Source organism: Aethalodelphis obliquidens, unplaced genomic scaffold (genome assembly GCF_003676395.1).
Source record: "Aethalodelphis obliquidens isolate GAN/ISIS:26980383/991018 unplaced genomic scaffold, ASM367639v1 scaffold8, whole genome shotgun sequence".
Taxonomy (NCBI): Eukaryota; Metazoa; Chordata; class Mammalia; order Artiodactyla; family Delphinidae; genus Aethalodelphis; species Aethalodelphis obliquidens.
In genome coordinates, this window is record NW_020837952.1 from 62,877,236 (window position 1) to 62,896,609 (window position 19,374).

Below are 19,374 nucleotides of genomic sequence, written 5' to 3' on the forward strand. Positions count from 1 at the left end.
GTACATGCACTCACATACGCAGCAATGCACATATGCACACATATATATGCACACAAACGCACGTACAAGCCACACACGTGTGTGCTCATACACACTCATATGTGCACACAACAAACTGTGCGCATGTGCGCCATCACATGTGTGTACATGTTTACAAACACACGTGCATGTGTGCCCACACATACACACAGATGTATATGCTCACACATATATGTACACATGCACACAGTCGCCTACATGCACACATACAAAATTATACATCCACCCATACATAAACATTCAGTCACTCATGCACACACATCTACTTACATACATGCACAAACATACACCCTCACACACATGCACACACATACCCCACACATATAGACATGCGCACTCGCACACACACACACACATATACCCTGAACCCCAGGCGGTCAGGGAGAAGGGCGCCTGCCCTGTCTGCCTGCATGTGCCGTGGAAGAAGCCTTGGCCTGTGGGCAGGACACCCATGAAAGTGAACATGTCGCTTTCCTCCCAGACGCTGCCTCGTCAGCTGTCAGGTGAGCTGCAGCCCGGGTGGAAGGGTTGCAGGGAGGGAGCTCTGCAGGTGTAGACGCGCTGCCAGCCCTGAAGCCTGGGCATCAGACCCACGGGCCCACACCTGGGTGTCGCAGCATAAATCATTACCTGTGTGATAGGCTGCCATAGAGCGTGGGCGCCGGGGAGAGACAACCTGTGACATTTCGGGAACTGAAAATGGAAATAGGATGAAGGGGAGAAGAGACACTTAAATTTGCTCTCTTTGTATAGTGAGTGTGATCTAGAGAAATTCTAAGGAACCGTCTAATTTGTGGCAAGAGGGAGGGAGCTCATAAGGGAAGGAGGGAGGACAGAGTAGCATCTTTTCTCCCGGCTCCGATCCTAGCCCCCTGCTCTCTGACCATCCCTACCCCAGGCCCAGACCCCAGCTTCCTGTTCAGTGGGCCGTGCCCGCCTCTGCCGGGCTGGGGCTCCCCGTGTGGACTGAGTTCCCTGAGCTAAGCTGCCCGGTCCGCTCCCTCCTCCACCAGCTGAGAGAACGCGGCCCAGAGTTGGGAGGGGCTCACCACCTCCCACCCCCGCCAATGGTGGGAGAACCGAGCCCTATACAGGGCATGAGATCATTGCAGATCCACCCCCACTCACCCCAGTCAGACTGGGGGAGAGAAGGCTCTGGAACAGACTGGAGTAATTCCACCCCTGCCACTGGAGGTTGCTGTGGGCCAGGCAGTTGGGCCTGCCGGGAGGGCCGGGGTGGGCGTATGCCCAGCTGGCTCGCTCTGAAAGTGGGTGCCTGATTCCCAGGCCCGCCTGGACACTAAGTGCCTTCTGCGGGGGCCTCCTGCCCGGGGCCGGTGCCCCGGGATTATCCTGCCCGCAAAGGGCCTCACAGGCTTGTTGGTTTGGCAATTACTGAAAAGAAAGCGTGGTTATTATTCATGTCGTGTGTTGAGAAATCTCTATAAAGTTTTACAGCAGCAAATGTAAAAGGGTTTTTTTATTGGCTTAACATCCTCCCCCACTCTCCTCCCCCCACCCAGAATCTGGTCTTTTTTTCCTGCCTTCTCTGCACGGGGGTTTGAAGACGGCCTCCACTGTGCCCTCCGGAGAGAGGTGTGGAAGTCCCTACAGGGAGCATGGGGCACCACCGTCCCCAGGGCCCACCCCGACCCACAGGGTCTTGTCCCCTGTTGGGTTTCAGCCACCCTAAAGGACAGCAGCATCGCCAGCTTCATTCTTTTATTCAATAAATAGGTTCCGAAGGTCTGCAGAGGGTCAGAGACACTTTAGGTGCTGAGAACACAGAGGTGAGCAAGATAGATATTTATTTGCTGAAAGAAAAGAGAAAGAAACAATAAAGAAAACAAGTAAACGCATATACAGGGAACAGGTGTGACTCAGAGCCACCACCCGAGGGCCCAGGCTGGCTTTACTGCTGTCTCTTGAAATATGTGATAAATGTGGATGCTTTCCTTCTGCATGAGGCCCAGCAGGGGGAAGGCTGAGAGCATCCAGGCTGGTGAGGATGCGGTGGCCAGGAGGGAGGCTCTGGGGAGGGACGCGAGAGCAGAGAGCAGCATAGACCAGGGGACGGGAGCACAGAGGCCGAGCGAAGGCTGCTCAGGCAGAGGGCCGGGCTGGGAAAATGTCAGGGGCAGAGAGTTTGGAGGGTTTAAGGTGAGGCAGGGAGGCCGTGTGGTTGGAACACAGGAAGGCAGGTGAAATGAGTGAGGCCTCAGCAACCCACCTGGGGAGGGAGCTTGGATTCCCGAGGAATGTGGGAGGTTCCTGGAGGTTTGAGATAGCGGTAGCCAATCTTTCCTCTTAAAGATCGCCCTGACTGCCATGCAAGAATTAGGCGTCCTGTACAGAGGCTGTAGGCAGCAGTGTGCGTTAGGGACCGTGACACCCGGACATGGGAGCAGGGGGCCAGCCAGGAGCTCTCGGGGGGGAGGATCCACATGAGGCCTGCCAGAAGGGCAGCACCGATCACAGGCCACCGCTCAGACAGAAGTCACAGCACTTGGCCATGGTGTCTTCCTTCCCCTCGTGCCCACAAGCAATCCTCCTGCTGAGCAGGTCTGGTTGACCCTGGGGAGAGATCCTAACTCCTTCCACTTCCCATCACACCATTCAGACACAGTCAGATAGATCCTGCAGGGTTTTGTTTTGTTTTTTCATTTTCAAAGTCTTTATTTGAAAGATATCGTCAATATAATGAGTTTTATAAAATAAATATCTCAGATTGAATCTTTAGGAATCATCAGATAAAGAATTATTTATATTGAAAGCTTTGATACCACAAAGAAATTTTCTGTTTATCTTATGTAAGGTACTTGAAAGTATGATTCTTTTTTTTTAACATCTTTATTGGAGTATAATTGCTTTACAATGGTGTGTTAGTTTCTGCTTTATAACAAAGTGAATCAGTTATACATATACATATATCCCCATATCTTCTCCCTCTTGTGTCTCCCTCCCTCCCACCCTCCCTATCCCACCCCTCTAGGTGGTCACAAACCACCTAGCTGATCTCCCTGTGCTATGCGGCTGCTTCCCACTAGCTATCTATTTTACATCTGCAGGCTTTTAATTAGGGTCGATGCTTGCTTAGCTGAGGAACCGCTGGGATAGAATTATGCCCAGAGAAAGATTTACCAACAGCACCAATATTATAATCAACCTGTGAGCTACACCATTTGCTGCAGTGTTCATGGTATTCTGTCCTCATTCCTCTGTCAGGCCAAGAAGGAAGGAGGGTGGAAAGCACATCACCGGTAAGGAACCTGGGACCAGTCATGGGCATCTCTCTCCTCCTACCAGGGGGCTGTAGGGAAGCATCTGTTGGGCTGCTGTGATTACACATTGTGCCTTTGTAAATACACGGAGAGACTTCCAGCTTCATCTCCAACATAAAAAGAGCTTGGAGGTCATCACTCCTGTCTTCACAACACAAAACAACTGAGCAAACTGAAAATCAACAACTTAGCTCCATCAGAGAATTGAGGTCCCAGGGCAAACTGAAGAGACACACAGGGGATGCAGAGAATTGCAGCTGAGATCAGCTTCCTGGGAGCAGAAGCCAGCAGGACCAGGAATTGGCAGGACACTTAAACAGTGACTGAAGAACCTCTGGAGGCTGAGTGTGGACTTGCTGGTGACCCAGTCTTTTGTAGACTTTACTTCCAGGAGCTCCAGCTGGGTCTCAGACTGAAGATCTGAAGTTCAAAGAAATATTATGCATCAGGGAAGGACAGGGGCAAAGTAACCAAACAGACCCAGTAGGTTCTGTTTCTGTAACAAAGCCTGCCCTCAAGAGAAACCACTTTACCAGAGCCTTATCTGACTTCTAGTCCTCTTGTCTCACTAAGGCAAGAATAAAAAAGACTAAAAACACTACTGAGGGTCATAGCTCAAGAATTCAGACTCAATAATAAAACCTGAAATTTAATCATAAGACCATAGAACACTGCCCCTACCCGACACCTTACCACCAACAGGTCTCCAATATGATAGCAGGGGTTACAATAGAAAGAGCTGCAAAGTACAAACTCAGTTTAACAAGGAGTTCTTAGGTAAACCCAAGACAACAGGAGGGGAAACAACAAGCAAAGAAACCAGAAGATCTGGCACATCAGGAGGCACCACACGCAGGCAGAGCAACATAAAAACTTACACTAAAAATTGATGTCCTCTGTTCCTATTCCCAGATACATCATGTCCAGCTTTCAGAAAAAAAAAAAAAAATGAAAGTCTTGTGAAAAGCCAAGGAAAAAACACAATCTGAAGACAAAGTTAAGCATCAAAACCAAACTCAGATATAACACAAATGTTGGGATTACCAGACTATGAATTTTAAATATCTATGATTAATATGTTAAAGGCTCTAATGGAAAAAGGAGACAACATTCAAGAACAGATGGGCAATTTAATTAAAGAGATGAAAAGTCTGAGAAAGAATCAGAGAGAACTGACATGAATCAGAAATATTTTAACCAAAATAAAAAAATGCCTTTGATGGGCTATCAAAATAGAGCAGACACAGACAAAGAAACAATAGAGGTTCTTGAAAGATGTGTCAATAAAAACTCAAAAACTGAATTAGGAAGAGAAAAAGTGTATGGAAAGAAAAAGGGAACAGAATATCCAAGAAATGTGGAACTATTACAAAAGGAGCTGGATATGTGTAATGGGAATAGCAGAATGATAAGAAACAGAGATGCTGGAGAATATGAAATATTTGAAGTAATGATGGCTAGGAATTTTCCAAGTTAATAACAGACACCAAACCACAGATCCAGGAAGCTTAGAGAATACCAAGTAGGATAAATACTAAAAATCTGCACATATGCATATTATATTCAAACTGCAAGAAAGCAAAGAGAAAATCTTGAAAGAAACCAGAGGCAAAAAACCTTGCCATTTTGAAGAGCAAAGATAACCTCAGACTTCTCATCAGAAACCATGCATGTAAGAAGAGATTGGAGTCAAATATTCATGGTGTTGAAAGCAGAACCAACCAACCTAGATTCCTGCATTCAGCACAGTTACCTTTCTACTGTGAAGGAGAAATACTTCCTCAAAAAACAAAAAATGAGGGGAGTTTTCAACAGAAAACCTGCCCTTCAAGAAATGCAAAAGGTATTCTTCAGAGAGAAGAAGACTTATACAAGTCAGAAATTCAGATCTACATAAATGAAGAGCATGAGAGAAAGAATGAAGGTAAGAGAAAATCCTTTATTTTTCTTATTCTTAATTTATTTAAGCAATAACTGTTCAAATTCATAATAGCAACAATGTACTGAGTGATTATAACATATGAATAAAAGAAATGAATGACAACAATGTTATGAATAATGGAGGGAAGAATTCAGAACACTGTTATAAGGAACCTATATGACATGTGAAGTGATAACATAATGTAGTTTGAAGGTGGCCTTAGATTAGTTGTAAATGTATATTCCGAACTCTAAGAAGACCACTAAATTTTTAAAAAGAAAGGTAATTGATATGCTAACAGAGGACAGAAAATAGAATAATCAAATAGTCAGTTGAAACCAGAGAAGGTGGAAAAAGAGGGGGGATTTAAAAAAATGGAAAGAACCAACAAATGTGATGAGTAGAAAACCGTGTTAAACATGATAGATATTAATCCAACTATATCAATCATCACTTTAAATGTCAAACGTCTAAATAAACAAATTAAAAGGCAGATACTGTCAGAGTGGATTTTATAAAAAGATCCAATTACATATTATATATAAGAAACCCATTTTAAATATAAAGATACACATATATTAAAAGTCAAGGAATGGAAAAAGGTATACCAGGATAATACTTATCAAAAGAAAGCTTAGGTGGCTGTATTAGTTTTAGACAAAACAGACTTCAGAATAGGAGAACGTGTCAGGAATAAAGAGAGGCTTTACATAATGATAAAGAGATCAATTATCCACAAATACTTAAGAATCTTTAATGTGTATATACCTAATGACCATGTCAGAATATGTGAGGCAAAAACTGATAGAACTACAAGGAGAAATAGACAAATCCACTACTAGAGTTAGAGACTTCAATACCCCTCTATCATAATTGGTAGGTCCTGCAGGCACAAAATCAGAAAGGACGTAGTTGAACTGAACAGCACTATCTATCAACTGGATCTAATCGACATTTATAGAATACTTCACCCAACAACAGCAGAATACATCATACTCTTCTCAAGCTCACATGCGACATTAACCAAGATAGACATTCTGGACCATAAAACACACCTTAACAAAGTTAAAAGAATATAAATCATAGAAAACATTCTTGCACACCACAATGGAATTAAGCTTGAAATCAATAGCATAACGCTAGCTGGAAAATCTCAAAATATTTGGAGTAAACAACACACTGCTAAATAACATATGGATCAAACAAGTCTAAAGAAAAAAAATTAAATATTTCTAAACGCTTAGAGGAAAATTATGGCATCAACTGCATATATTAGAAAAGAAGAAAGAATATAATGAAGGTAAAAGTCTTTTATTTTTTATTCTTCACTGATCTAAAAGATAACTATTTTCTTGAAATAATAACAATGTATTGGATAATATAGCATATAGATAATTAATATAAATGACAGCAATATCATAAATGATGGGAAGGAAGATTAGGAAGATAACCACACTGTGTGTGGAGCAGTGGAGCATTAATGAAGGTGGACTTCAAATATTTAACTGTATATTGAGAAATCTAGGACAACCACTAAAAAGAGTACAATTGATGTCCTAAGGGAGGACATAAAGTTCAATCATATAAAATGCTCAATTAGAACCTGAAAAGGCAGAAAAAGAAGAGTGAAAAAAGAAACCAAAAACAAATGCAACAGGTAGAAAATAGTTCCAAACATGGTAGATATGAATCCAACTACATCAATAATCACTTTAAATTGGAACAGTCTAAACATCCCAATTTAAAGACAGAGAGAGAGTCATAGTGGGTTAAAAAAACAAAAAAAAAAAAAGACCCAACTATATGTTATCTACAAGAAACTCATTTTAACTATAAAGGCCCAGAGAGGTTAAAAGTAAGGGGTTGGGATTGACACGTACACACTGCTATATCTAAAATAGATAACCAATAAGGACCTACTGTAAAAATAAATAAATAAAAATAATAAAAATAAAATAAAATATTGCCTTAACCAGAAAAAAAATTAAATGTTTGGGGAAAGATATATCAAACTAACACTAATCAGAAGAAAGCTGGAATGACCATACAATTTCAGACAGAGGTGACTTCAGAACAAGGAGAATTATCCGGGATAAAGAGGGGTATGACGTCATGATAAAGGGGTCAATTTTCTACAAACACATAACAAACCTAAACACATATGCGCCTAACAACAGAGAATCAAAATACACAAGGCAAAAACTAATAGAACTGCAAGGAGAAACAGATAAATCCACTACGACAGTTGTAGACTTCAACTCTCTTCTGTTAGTAATAGATAGATCCAGTCAGTGGTGAGGACACAGTTGAACTGAGTATCCTACCCATTAGCTTGATCTGATTGACATTTACAGACTATTTTATCCAACAACAGCCCAATACATATTTGTTCCCAAGTTTTCATGGAACAGTCACCAAGACAAACCACATTCTGGGCCATTAAACGCAACCTAATACATTTTTTAAAATAGAAATCTGACAGAGTGTGTTCTCAGACCACAATAAAGTTAAACTAGAAATAAATAGCAGGACAGTGGTTGAAACATCCCATATTATTTTCAGGTTAAACAACACAACATCTAAGTAACACAAGGGTCGAATAAGAAGTCTCAAGAGAAGTTAAAGTGAACTAAAGGAAAATGAAAATACAATAAATCAAAGGGCTTTTCTATGAAAGACCTGACAGTATTCTTCAAAACTGTGCAGATTATCAAGAACAAGGGAAGCGTGAATAACTGCTACACCCAAGAGGAACCCAAGGGGACATGACAACTAATGTTTCTGTTCCTAGAACAGAAAAAGGACATTGCTTAACAACTAAGAAAATCTGCATAAAATATGGATTTTAGACAATAGTACTCGATCGATATTGCTTTATTAGTGGTAATAAAGGTATCACATTAATGTGAGATGCTAATAATAAGGGAAACAGGATATATGGGAACTCTGTACCTTTGCAATGTTCCTATAAACCTAAAAGTCTTCTAAGATTTTTAAAGTTTATTTAATAAACATAAAACATCAAAATTTGTGGAAAGCAGTGCTTAGAGGACAATTTATAGCATTTAATGAATATATTTAAAAAGAAGAAAAATCTGAAGCCAATAATCTATGCTTCAACCTTAGAAAACTGGAGAAAAAAGATCCATTGGACCCTGAAGCAAGGAGACAAATAAATAAATAATAAAAATTAGAGCAGAGCTCACTGAACGTTGAGAACTGGAAAACAGCAAAGAAAAACCAATGAAACCAAAAATAGTTTCTTTAAAAAGATCGCTAGGGCTTCCCTGGTGGCGCAGTGTTTGACAGTCCGCCTGCCGATGCAGGGGACACGGGTTCGTGCCCCGGTCCGGGAAGATCCCACATGCCGCAGAGCGGCCGGGCCCATGAGCCATGGCCGCTGAGCCTGCGTGTCCGCAGCCTGTGCTCCGCAACGGAAGAGGCCACGACAGTGAGAGGCCTACATACCACAAAAAAAAAAAAAAAAAAAAATCACTAAAATGGAAAACCTCTAGCTCGTCTAAACCAAGAAAATCAGGGAGAAGATGTAAATTACGAGTATCAGAAACGAAAGAGAAGCCATCATTCCTGATCTCACGGCCATTAAAAGGAAGATAAAGGAGTCCTGTGAACAACTCTATACCCACAATTTGGTAACTTAAATGAAATGGCCCAACTCCTTCAAGGACACGAACTGCACGAACATCCATAACGGAATAGATCAATGTAACGGCTCACGTCTCTTAAGGAAATTGAATCAAATAATTAATAACATTCCAAAAAAAGAAAGCAGCAGGTTCAGGTGGTTCGCTAGTAAGAAGGAAATGATACCAATTCTTTACATCCCTGCCAGACACTGGAAGCCAACGGAACACTTCCTGTCTCATTCTATGACGTCAGCAATTCCTTAACATCAAAGCTAGTTAAAGACATTATAAAAGAAGGAGAACTACAGACCAATGCCTCTAATGAGCATAGATGCAAATATCCTCAACAAAATACTAGCAGATGGAATCCAACAATGAATGAAAAGAATTAGACACCACAACCGAGTGGAACTTACTCCAAGTATGAGTTCTACTTCTCTCTTGAAATTCCTCAGTATCTTGTTGACTTTTTGCGGCTCTTAATGGGCTGCGGTTTCTATTTTAAAAAGCTGTTTTGTTGTGTTCAAGGGCTTGTGCCACCAAGTTGATTACCGGAAGGGAAATCCCAGGTCCTGTCTTCACGCAGTGTCGAGTTTGCAGCACACAGCAAAGAGTTCTGTACTTAGTGGGTGCTCATTAAACGTCTGACGAGTAATTTATGAAGTAAATAGGCAATGAAGGAACATGGCTCTTTGTTTTTTGCAGTGATTGTGATGCACAGATAAAAGATTTCCTGCTTTATTCTAACACATGAGACCATCTCCCTCCCACCCCGCTTCCAGCAGGTGCGAAGCCACACCTTTGTCCTGAGTCCAGATGGCTGGGATGGAGCTCCTGGCAGAGAACCTGGTTGAGGAAGGTTTGTCTTCTCTTTATACAAACTGCATGCTTTTGAGTCTAGTGAGTTGATGTGAGCTGAGTTGACTGTAATTTAGGGGAAATTGAGGAGGTCAGGGAAGATCCCTGGGGAAAAGGCACTGAGTTCCCATGAGCCCTTCAAGTTGAATAGTGGAGATGTAGGAGGTGTTTCAGAGCAAACAGCTGGTGCCAATGCCCTTCGGCAGGACAGAGCACCCCGTTTAGGAAGTGAGAGATGTCCAGAAAGGCTAGAGTGGGGATGGGGGCCTTGGACCCCAGCCTGCAGAACCTTGAGAAGTAAATTGTGTTGTTTAAGCCGCCCAGTCTGTGGTACCCGAGCTGACCACAAAGGAGAGGCCATGGGAGAAAGGCAAGCAGCGACCAGCGTGGTCAGGGGTTCACCTGCAGACGTGCCGGGCAGATGCGGTGGTGGCTCTGACTGAGGGGGTGAAACTGGGGATGAAGGGATGAGGGTTTTAGTTACAGTCAGGACATCAGCAAGGCGGGCTGGTTAACTGGATACTGGGGAGCAGGGAGAGAGAGGCACATGCCAAGAAAAATGCCCAGATTTGTGTCTAGAGCGCCTGACATTCAGGTGGAGGTTTGGGGAGATGAAGCGGATCATGGACGTGGCCAAGGGGCCCACAGGAGCATCTTCTCCCATCTTTGCTCAGCTGCGGCCGCTGGAGAGCCTGGGTCAGTCCTGTGCCAGCCGCTCAGGTGACGGCAGCCCACCCAGGTGAGCTGTTGAGGAGGGTCCAAGGGAGCTCCACGCTGGGAAAGGGAGACGCCCCCGAGTGGGGAGACGCAGAGGCCTCTGGGCACCGTCAATGTACCCACGGCTCACGTGATGCAGCCCATTGTGGATTTGCGTGGAAGTGACATCCACGGGTGGGAGTTCGGGGGTCTCTCCTGAAGTCTGTGCCCCAGGCTGGTGTCCTGGTACTGAACCCTGCGGACGTGCCCTCCAGGGGCTCCTGGTCCCCACGTGGTGAGGGAGCAACAGGGTCCAGCCGACCCTGGGCACGCCCGGTGCTTGCTGACCCTCAGGTAGGAACGTGCAGGCGAGTCAAGCCCCAGGTGTGGCCCCCTTCCCCTCTGCCCTCTGGGGACAAGGACCCCCACGCCCCACGGCCACCCCCAGCCAGGACCCTCAGCACAGCAGCCCAACCAGCTCCCACCTGCCGGCCCTGGCACAGCAGCGGGCGGGTGGCCCACCTCGGTCTGGGCCCGCTGCCACCCAGAGATGGGGTCTGCTGCAGACCGCCAGGGCCTTTGTCTGCGTGACCTGCATGCCAGGAGGCCGGCCTGGCCCCGAACAGCTGTCTGTCCTGCGTGCAGCTGAGGGTAGGTCGGGAGGCCGACCTGGCCCCGAACAGCTGTCTGTCCTGCGTGCAGCTGAGGGCGGGTAGGCCTCTGGCGGTCGCCTCGGGGGTTGGCTGGGATTCCTGCACCCCTGCCTTCACCAGAGGCTCCCCAGAAGTGCCCAGGGCTCCACCAGTGCCCACGCAGGCCTCTGTGATCAGCGGAGCCTCAGAAGTCTGCTGTGGAGTTCACTCCCCCCATCCATCTGTGTCCATGCGCACCTGCCCGGGGTCACTGGGTACCAGGGAAGAAGACACCCGTCCCCAGTCCCTGCTCCTGGACAGGAGCCACCGGCCATGAAAGCATCAACACCCTTTGAACGTGTTTCCTGGAATGAGGGGTCTTCAACTTACATAACCCTCTCTGGGAGGGGTCTTCCTGGGCCCCAACTTCCTCTCCAGGTGTCCCCTCACAGTGCCCCGCTTCTCTGCTCCCACCTCACGTACTCAGGGTCGATCTTGTTTATACACTTACTTACTAGCTTATTGTCTGTGGTTACACACACACACCACACACCAGACACACCAGACACGCTCACACACACAGGAATATAAGCTCCCCGAGTACACGGAGTGTTGCTCATCTCATGCACTGGTATTCAGTCCATGCCAAGTTCAGCTCCTGGACAAAGGAGGTGTTGCCATGGTACCAGCGAATGGATGAATGAATGAATGGGTGGATGAATGAATGGGTGGGTGAATGAATGAATGGGTGAATGAATGAATGGGTGGATGAATGAATGAATGGGTGGATGAGCGGGAGGCACCTCTGTCTGGCGTGGCAGCCAGGTAGACCCGGGTCTGACTCAGGGCTCCCTGACTCGGCAGTTGCATCGACAGGGGGTGATGGAGTCACCTGAGATTCGTGTGCAGAACAGGGAAAAGGACGCTGCCGACCACACCAGTCCGTGGACCCCGCGATGCAGCCACGATGAACACACCCGGCTCGATCGACAAGCGCACTGCTATCCCCCGACCACGGAGCTCCCCGGCTGGTACGTAACCTGAGATCCCACAAAGGTGTGAGCCCAAGTCCACAGGGTAGATGTACTGATCATAAGACCCTAAATCCCCCACAGGGGGAGGGAGTAGACTGTACTGTGTGCACCCACGTCATAAACACATCTACCAAGTGTTGTTCCCAGGCCTCGTTAAACGACAAAGCAGAACACAGATCTTTCACTGTGGTCTCCTTGTAAGGACGAACACAGGTGTCATGGGGAGGCTCTGGGGCGGGGGGCCAGTCCAGCGATCATTTGGGGGCATCTCTGGAGCTAGGAGCCTGGATTGTAGTCTCAACACATGCCTCAATCAGCAGCCCTGGCAGCCAGGTAACAGCCTCACCTCCGCTTTCTTATGTGTAAAATAGTAATACCTGCTTCTGGGGCTGCTGATGGGAGCAAGAAAGCCCTGCGTGCAAAGCACTCAGAGCAAGCCCTGGCCCAGGGCCCAGCCACGCCTTCATTTTATTCTTCAGGTACAAAGAAAAGGTCTAGAAGGAATATACACTCCCCCCAAACGTGGTAGGTTTTCTTAAGTGACTGGATTAGGTATTATTTTGTTTTAACTTTTCTCGTTTCTACAACGTGCACAAAATACTTTTATGATTGGAGGGAAAATTACCCCTAAGAAATGACGTGAGTGCCCCAGGGCCAGGCGCTGGGGAGGAGAGCGGGCTGGGCAGATGGGGGCGGGGGGCAAGTGAGCATCCCTCCCCACCACATAAATCCACTTCAAGTCACTTTATCCCGGGAGCCGCTGGCAGGCGACACCCGACCCTGAGCACCCGCCAGGACCCACGGGCACATTTGCAGAAGACGCATCCGCTCAGCCCAGCTCAGCCTGGGGGAGGAGGGACCACAGAGCCTCTGGCCCCGTCCTCACACTCCCTGAATTTCCCTCTCTGTGTCTGTTTAAGCCTAAAAAGCTTGCCTTCCCCAGACATACTTCTAATCACTGCCCCTCGGGATTCGTATGGCAAACAATTACCTTACCAGGGGTCGCCCGAGGTTCAGCCTCTTCCCTCCCACATCCTGCAACCTTTGCAGACTTACCGAGGGGCCCTGGTCACCCCTCACCTCGGATATAAAGGGAGGACGGGAGGCCTGAGGCCCTGAGTCTTCTGATGTTCGGTGGACTTTCAGCCTCAGAGGACGCCGGGCTTTCTGTACATCCTTCTCCCAGCCACGCCCGCGGGGACCCCAGGGGCTCATGTGGCTTTTCTCTTCACCCACTTCCCGCCACGCCCCAGCGTGGCATCCCTGGGATTTGTGTGTGTCTCTTAATACAGCTATTTTGACAGGAAGACGTTTTGATGAGGAATCAAAAATTAAAATAGAATTTCATCTTTGTAAAATCTCCCAGCATCGTCACCTCAGCCCATCTCCCGCGCCCTTTGAGCGGAAGGATCCGGACAGGCAGGGACTTGGGTCCATGTGGGACGAGGTCAGAACTGCCTCTGTCCCTCGCCCCTCACAACCAGGACTCCTCTTGGATGAAGAAGGGCCCGGAGAGGCTGTGGACCACGCAGGCTGCACACGGCCCCTCCATCCACCCAGGAAGTCGGGCTCCAGCTGCTGCAGGCTCCGCAGCGCTCAGGGTCAGGTCTCTCTGCGTATCTCGGCAGGATCTCTTCCCTGTCTGCTGCTAGCTGGGACCGGCGGGGATGACCAGCGGCCGTTCAGGACTGTCACCCTGCCAGCTCTGCAGCCCTGGCAGAGACTCAGAGAGGAAGCGGTTTTCAGTGACACTGGCGCAATTGGGCCTGATCTCACACGTTGTAACCAGCCCTTTGCCGACAGGGCACTCTGTGTCTACTGACAGCTGGGGAAACTGAGGCCCGGCCGGGAAGGAGGGCCCTGGCTCTTTCTCCCTGGGCCCTGATGGCTCAGCCAGTTTGGCTTAGGAAGAAGGAAGAGGGGCCAGGCCAGGAGATGAGAGGGGCTTCAGGGTGGACCCCCACCCTGCCCCCCTGGCTGGACCACTGTGGACAGGCGTCCTGGCTACTCTGGACTCTGGGCTCCGTCGTGAGGTGACGAAATCACAGGAACCATCTCCTGGGCTTTCTGTCCCACAAAACACAGAAAGGGCCCGGAACACGGTGAGCGCACTCTGACCTTGGGAACTTCCGGGAACCCGGATTCGGCCGTCCTAAGGGGGAGCTCTCACCCCAGTCCAGGGGGCTGCCCATCCCTCTAGCCAAGGGCAGGGCGGGAGAGAGAGGCTGTGCCAGCTCCCTCCCTCTCCCCCCACATCCTTCACTCTGTGTCCCTCTGTCCACCTGCCCAGGGAGCCTGAGGGCCAGCGGGCTCCAGGATCAGCTCCGCCACCTGCCCTCTGGGTGACTTTAGGAAGACAGTCAGCTTCCCGGGTCTCAGCTACGTTTCTCCGCTGCAGACAGCAGCCCCACTCTGCCTTCTCCGGGGCATTCTCAAGCCAGTTTCCTGTATATGTTCCTTACTTCCAGGTGTTTCCACTTGCACTGTCTCCAGGTATCTAGGTAAACCCCGAGTTTTTATTCAGGCCCATCATTCAGGTTGAGGGGGAAAAGGGGAGGCACAGGTGGCCTGTGAGGATTGCAGGAGGATGGGAGTGAGAGCCATCGTGACCCTGGTGATTTTCCGAGCAAGGTCCCCGCATCCCTGCTCCAGACCGTCACAAGGTAGATCCCTCGCTTTTTGCCTGTTTCACCCTCACTTTATAGGGTGGATGTGATGTAGCAGAGAGCATCTTCCACAGCTTAGCCTGGTGGACAGAGAGAGCATCGGAGGTGCCTCTGTGTCCTGTGGTGTCTCCCAGCACCAGGCAGCGGCCGTCGCTGAACTGGATGGGGGACCCACGGAGGAGATGTAGGCACAGGTGACTGTGGCCAGTCCCAGCCCAGCTCGGGGCTCTGCATTCCAGGCCCAAAGTGAGCCCGATTGGGGAGCAGCTAGGTCAGGGCAACAGCATCATCGCGTGGTCTCTGCCCACAGGTTCTGAGATGTTCCCGGCTCCCTCGGAAAGAAGGAGGGGAACTCCCTGATGCGTTATAATAGGGAAGAACCCTCTTACCAGGGTGTCTGCCTTTAATACACAGTCATTTACTGAAAAGGGAGAAACTGTCCTGCCAGCGGATTTTTACAGCCATGGCTCAGGCCACCCTTTTGTGGATAAATGGTTAAGAGCTATTTTTCCATAAATTAACAAGAGAGGAAAACCCATAAAATTTGTCAGAAGGCTTCAGAACTGTGCTATTTTCAAACAGCATGCATTGGGGTGAGCTTGGAGACAGATGGTACCTCAGTATCAGGAAGGTAGGCAGCCGGTGGACCTCTCCCCCAGCCACAGGGATGCCGCCCTCAGAGGGACTCACGGTCACCTGTGACTGCACAACCCAGTGTCCCTGGGGGTGTGACCTGCCTTCTCACAGGGAGGAAAATTTAAAATAATAAAACGGACGTCACACCATGAGTGCAGAATTAGTGAGTCACTGGGTGGAAGCTACCACACCATCACCCCAGTGTGGGCATCCTTACCCCTTTGGTAGGCAGGCCTGGGGCCCACTGAGAGCAGCAGCTGGGAGCATCCCTGACGATCAGGGGACAGACACAGACCGGGTCACTGCCAGAGGCCACCGGCACCCAGACAGCTTCCCACACCCACCACCAGGTACGTGCTGTGTCCCAGACAATCGGCTCGACTCCCACAGCAAGTCTCCCAGGTTGGGGGTATCATCCCCACGTTGCCATTGAGGGGTGCTGGAGATCAGAGAGGTTAGGACACCTGCCCAGGGCCACACAGGTGGTGGCACGGTGGCTCCAAAGCCGCTGCTTTCAGCGGGCCGGCCTGGGTGGCATCATGCAGCTGCAGAGTCTGCTTGTTTCCCCGGGGCCCCGTGTGCTCCTGCCTCACAGGAGGGCAGGTTTGCAGCTTGTGGACAGGCTTAGGCTTCTACAGAGCATCCTGGCTCATGGACACTCACAGCAAAGGGACAAAGGACAGATGAAGGAAGGTCGCTGGTGTGTCAGGTTCCCCAAACCTGTGACCAGACAGCAGGGACTGCTGTGTCCCAGCCCCCAGTCCCGGGTGTGGCCTGCAGGGAAAGGATGTGGGGGGATGGAGGGAGGAGAGAAGGAGGGAGAAAGGGGGAGGGAGGGGGAAAGGGAGGGAGGCAGGGTGTCAGAAAGAGGGTGCCTTCGGCTGTGCAGAGGACCAGTTCCTGCAGCTCTGGTTCCCTGTGCCTCTCCGGAGCCCTGGTCTCCAGCCCCTGTAGCTCTCAGCACAGCGCAGAACTCACACACCCAGGGCATCACCGCTTCCCCTTGAGGCTCAGGTCCCCTCCTGAGAAGGGCCTGGAGTAGGCCTTAGTTCCCTCATGAGCTCAGGGCCTGGCCCCAGAGCTCCCCTGCGGCCCCCAGCTCCCCGCTGCCTCTCCTCACCTGTCCACTTCCGGGGCTTTAGGTCATCACACCTCACCTGGTCAGAAGGCCGCTGAGTCATGTGGTCCCCGTCAGGTGAGTGGAGAGCTGGATGGGGGCAGGGCCCGTCAGAGGTCCCCGCACCCCTCATCTGAAGGCTTGGACGGCTGCTGATGGAAGGAGCAGTCCCGGATTAGGACTTGACAGCCGAATTGGAAATGATGTTTCCTCCCAAATGAATTCTAAAATAAACACTCTGGAGCCTGCGTGCGCTTCCTGTGCCCTGCTTCTCAGCACAGCCCGAGATTCAGTGATGATCTCGTCGGTTATAAATTGCAGACTGCATTTCTCATATCAAAATGCACAGCTAGTGGTATTTAACTCTAAAGAAATATATCCTCTGGCAATGAATACAGTCAGAAATTACTCACTGAATTTAACCAAGTAGAGAATGCTGCCATGTAGATGTACTGCACAAATTCAGAAATGTGGGACAACGGCCGCCATCTATTAACATTTTATCTCCTCGTGGAAATGTTTGACCTTGCTTCAGCAGTTTTATTGGGAGCAAATGCTCTGGAAGCTCCCATTTCCCCCCTTTTCCAAGGCAACCTGAGCTGTTCCGAGTGGCGTATAGCACTTACATTGTCATTTTCCTGATGTCTTCTTTAACCCAGGAGAGGGAGGAACATGGGAGGGGAAAAGGCCCCCCAGAAAACTGCCTCTCGAACGCATGGAAATTCAGGTCATTTAAACAGGCTTCAGTTCATAAAGGGAAATGAAAGCAATTTAATTGTGAGGGGCTGAGGTTTCCGACAGGCACTCAGGACCCGGGAGGATTGCTTATTGGAGAGGGCAACTGGGGGGCCTGTACCGAGCAGGCGTAACCAAATTAAATCCATCCATTCCTGCCACTACCAGACCCTGAGCACTTGCTCTGCACGTGGCCGTGGGTGGGGGATGAAGCTGTCAGAGGAGGAAGGAGCTCCTGGCCTCGGGAAGCTGGCAGTCTAGGCAGGGAGATGATGGTAGGTGACAAGCCCTGCAATTAGGGGGGGTGTGACTCTCCTCTTCATTGTGCCTCCTGGCTCCCTGTCCCTCTCTCGCCCACCTGGAGGTCCAGGTGCTGTGTCTCCCAGGTGTGCACAAGCAGGTGGAGAGCAGGGGACCTGGTTGAGCCGAAGCCCCCTCATCCTCCTAGTTGCTGAGCTGAAGATGGGCTAATGTATTTGGCTCCAGCTATCTTTCACGCCGTGTCCAAAACAACCTGAACAAGGAGGATAGTGGCTTAGAGGGTGTTACCAGGTGCCAACAGACCCCGAGTGATGGGCTGAAGATGTTGTGAGATCCAGGCCCAGGTACCCTCCCCAGATGAGCTGCCCTGAGCAGCAAAACCAGCCTTCCTTTATTTCTATTTAGAGTGACATCATAGACTTTGCAAATATAATGTGTGTTTCTTGACCTCCAGCATCATTATTCTAAGTTTTCCTCTGAGGTGAGGGAAAATAATAACATGAAAACTTTAGGTTGACATTATTTTTCCTTAACATGTTTTCATTATATTTTGTGACCCCTCCCAGTGGAAGGTGAGGAATCAAACATTCAAACACCCAGTCCCCCTCACCTTTGGCTTTCCAGATATTTTCCAACCCTGTTACTTTCATTTTTACACTATCAAGGTTTATAAAGGTAAGTTTTGTTCTGGGACGATAACTCACACAATAATTTTCATTTTGTCCTAATTTTTAAAGGACTCAATGCTCACTGCCAGGCCCTAGAAACCCGTGTCTTCACAACCTAGTTATTTATTTTGATTCATTTTTTGGTCTGTTTCATTTTTGAAAAGAGCTCAAAAAGCCTATCTCCTAAGCTCCTTCAGGCTGGAGAAGGTCTGCAGGTTGATTGGATACTGAATGGCAATTTAGCTGGGTATAAAATTTTTAGTCAATATATTTTTTCCTCCCTCAGAATATAAGTGACCTTTGTTCTTCTGAGTTGATGTTCAGTGTTGAATTTGTTGTCTTCGTTTTCCGTCTCTTAATTTGCCCGGATTATGTATTTACATATTTTTTCAAGAAGTGCTCATTGGTGATCTTTCATGCTTGAGAATGTCTGACTCGTACATTTATATTTAAATAACAAAAGTTAGATACAAAATTCTACATTTAAATGACAAAACTCTTAGGTCACAATTATTTCCTCTTAAAATGCTGCAGACAGTGTTCTCTGGTTTGAGCCCAGGGTGGGGACAGGTGAGCCCTTGGAAGCACAGAGACCCCAAAATTTGCCTCTCTGATCCTGAACTGCTTCCCCCACCACACCTGAGCCTACTGTTGAGGAGAAGCCTGACATCAGCCTGATATTTCCATCTTGTGGGTGATTGAGTTTGTTTGTTTTTTCAGCTTACACATCCAAAGGATTATTTTATTATCTCCAAGATCCAATAATCTAATCAAGATACATCTTGAGGTATTTCTGAATCAGATTTTCTGGTAACATCCTCTGTTTATTCACTACAGGGAAGGTTTTTCTTGTTTCTTTTTTTTTTTTTTTTCCTCCCTAGTATTCCCTTTAAATACACCCCCTTCCCATTAGTTGTTCTCTCTGTTACAGGGGCAACAATGACTCACTTGTCCTCCACTTGTATTATCAACTGCTTAATTGTCCTCTCTGTATTTTTCTTCCGTGTTGCTGTGATTATCTCAAGCTTTTCCTAATGTCAGTAATTCCAGTGGAGCCAGGTTCATTCTGTTCCTTGTCACTTCTAATTTACTTGTTGGCTCTCTGTTGGTGTTGATTGTACCTCTGTTTTTTGGTTTCTTTTTTTTTCTCAGCTCTGCCCTCTTCCTTCCATCCTTCACACTT